The sequence below is a fragment of the Leuciscus leuciscus genome, assembly GCF_965113295.1.
Source record: "Leuciscus leuciscus genome assembly, chromosome: 14".
NCBI classification, from domain to species: domain Eukaryota; kingdom Metazoa; phylum Chordata; class Actinopteri; order Cypriniformes; family Leuciscidae; genus Leuciscus; species Leuciscus leuciscus.
Genome location: NC_138738.1, coordinates 31865385 through 31868819, shown reverse-complemented (window position 1 = coordinate 31868819; position 3435 = coordinate 31865385).

Below are 3435 nucleotides of genomic sequence, written 5' to 3'. Positions count from 1 at the left end.
CTTTTCCACCAATGTTAAATCTCCATCGAGACCATACAGCATTGTGCTAATTGGTGAAGCATATGCGGAGTAGATCCCACGTCCTGATTTTGCAGAGTTATACGCGTTCCTGGGTCAACATATTCTGTTGATCCTGGAACAACATTCCTGTCCGAAAATATTATGCTAACCATATCCCTACCCCATAAACCTAACCCTAACCAAAAGTTATCCCTAAAATTAGAGGGAAATGATAGCCGAATACTGATGTAGAAGGACCTAACCCTGGTTGTAAGCGTGTCCCTCAAATCTGATTGGTTGATTGGAATGTTGTTCCAGGATCAACAAAGACTGTACTTGGTGAAATCAGTTTATGCGAGCAGATCCAACATAAAAATACCAGTAAGTTAGGACATTACCATTGAATTTGTTAAAATCTGTTTCTATTTCTATCTGTTTCTCTACGGATTTTTTTTTTTTTTTTTAGAAAATTGCTCTATGGGTTAGTATAGGTTCAGGAGTGCATAATATCTGAAGTGACGTCTATGTTTAATTTTGGTATCCTGACTATTTTTAGCTTCCCACTCAACACCACAGACTAGTTATCCAACATACAGTTATAATGAAGTGTATGTCCTGGCGGTGCGAGCACACGACTTGATGCACAACACTGTATCTAGAATACCTTTGATACACACAATTCAGCTGTGGGAAATAGTTTGGCCCCAACCCACAGCATAAAAAGATAATGGCACTTTGACTTGTTTGGTTGTAAGACTGTTATTTAGCTGTCTGGTCTTGATTAACAAAAACAAAAGTGGGCAGCCATGCTGATTTGAGTATTTTAGATGGGAAACAGACTGTTGTTTGTTCTCTTAGAGCTACCGTCACATGTAAATATGATCTTCAGCAACAGCTTTATCGTGCAATAGAGTAATGGGACATTTTTATATTTCATGAAGTTTTTTAAGGCTCATTTACTGCCATAAGTGCTGTGCTCAAAGCTATAGACAGAATGGGATGGTCATTGTTGTTTGGAGTCCGTTTGTCAAACCCCTGGTGGATTCATGGTTGACCAGGAAGAATGCATCAATTCATCTCTCTCTGTTTAGTTGTTCTGACAGTATAATGGTATGTTTGTGCAATGTTGGCTTTTCTATAGGTGGTCTGGCCACTGAAAGCCTAAGAGAGAGTCGATATGCAACCGAAAAGTGTGTGAATTTTATAAACATTCATACATGAAAGAAGCTCTCAGAATGTTAAAAAATTATTCAATGTTGTTTTGCCACATTAGTTAAAGGGATGGTTCACCAAAAAAGAAAACCATTAAGAACCATTAGTTCTAGGAGTCTTGCTATTTTCATTTCTGACCACAACATCACATTCCTTCACAATGACTTATAAATAATTGGAAAAACATCTTGAGTTTGGTCATTTTGCATTAGATCTTGCTTGATTTGTGAGCTTCACTAAACACAATGAAAACTAGGACTGATTCCTTTGCGCCTCCTTCCAAGTCATTACCGCCATGAGCAGCGAGGCTTCTTGATGCTATTTTATCACTTTCTTTCAAGCTTCCTTTAGAGGTCTCATTGTAATTGAGTTGATTTACAGGCTCCTCTGGTCATTAGGAATGATTCTTGAGGATCTTAGACTTGGTAAAATCAATGTATGTGAGAAATGAGTGATGTTATTGTCATCTTTATAATGAGATTTAAGAAGAATAGGACCTGGTGCTGCAAAAGAATCATCTTCTAAGAAAAGCCTTGATATATAAATATTCTCTCACCTTGAAGGATAACTCAAAACAGCTTTCCTCACACACGACACATGACTAGCTGTTTGTGGGAAGATCTGACCATCCATCGTTTTTTCCATGTCTCTGCAGAAGCTCCTTGACTGAGGTCGACCTAAAAATTTCCATCAGTGTACTGGCCTTTTCCAGGGTTTCTGTTGGACTGATGTTACTTCATAACAGACTACTGAGAGCTTCAAAAGAGACAGACATAATATCAGTCTGACCGTCTGTTTAACTTGTGCCAGTCAAGTAATACAAACTTGTGTGTGAGAATGTCTGGGTGCCTATGTGAATGAGTTCTTGTGTGTGAAAATGTGTATTGCATTGCGTGAGTATATCTGTGTCCCAGTGCATTACTCTTGGTCTCTTTCCAGGAGAATGCTTGAGCACTTCTCTTTTAAACACACTTGACCCATTTGACATGGCAGCCAGATGCAGGCCTGCAGTTCTCGCATGTTCTGCTTGAGAACAAATACAGCAAGACTTTTTATAATATGACACGTCTAGCCAAAAAGGCTAATTGATTAGGATAGTTTTCTGCACAGATAACTGTGTATGGATATATTTGTGCATAAAATCTGTGTACAAACGTTTTAATAATAATAATAATAGTAATTATAATAATAATCTGTGTCATTTATATAACGGTTTTCTATGCACTCAAAGCGCTTTACATATGGAAGGGGGAATCTCCTCAACCAACACCAATGTGCAGCATCCACCAGCATGATGCGACGGCAACCATATTGCACCAGAACCCCCACCACACACCAGCTTATTGGTGGAGAGGAGAAAGCCAATCAGTGTATATATATGGGGACGATTAGGAGGCCATGATGATGGACAGAGGCCAATGGGCAAATTTGGCCAGGATGCCAGGGTTACACCCCTACTCTTTTTTTGAAAGACTTCCTTGGATTTTTAATGACCACAGAGAGTCAGGACCTCGGTTTAAGGTCTTATCTGAAGGATGGCAGTTGTTGACAGTATAGTGTCCCCATCACATGATAATGACAACATGGCCAATGTAGTACGTCCGGATTAGATTCATACTACACTCATTCATACTATATACTTTTTTTTAGCTGTTGTGAAGTAATTTACTTATTCAGAATAAGTACCTACTCAAAGTATGCGATTTCAGACGCAACCAATGTTTTTCCAGGAGGTCTCCCATCCTGGTACTGACCAGGCTCAACCCAGCTTCAGTGGGCAAACAGTCCTAGGCTACAAGGTGATCGTTGCTGGCCTTGGTTTTTACCAAGAAATTGTGATTCATCAATAAGTTATTTATAGGTGGAACATTACTTATAGTCAATAGAATGTGTAGACTGAAATCTAGGTTGGACTGAGTGTGTGTAATAAGTGTACAGTATCTCACATTGGACAAAAATGCATACCTCAAGGTGGAGTGTGGTGCTTGGTTGTGTGTGCGATCTTACTAAGTGTTTCTCAGGTACATGCAGGAAAAGTGAAAAATAGCACTTCTATAAAGACGAACAAATAGCACTGCAGTGCTACTAGCAGCACTTTCTGCATTTGGACCGAAGTGGAGGTGACTGCTTGGGGGAAAGTGAGAGTGATAGTGTTTTATAAGAGGCAAAGGGGGAGAGGAGTATGTTAAGGGTTGAGTCTATGTTTTTCGGGTGGTGTCTTAG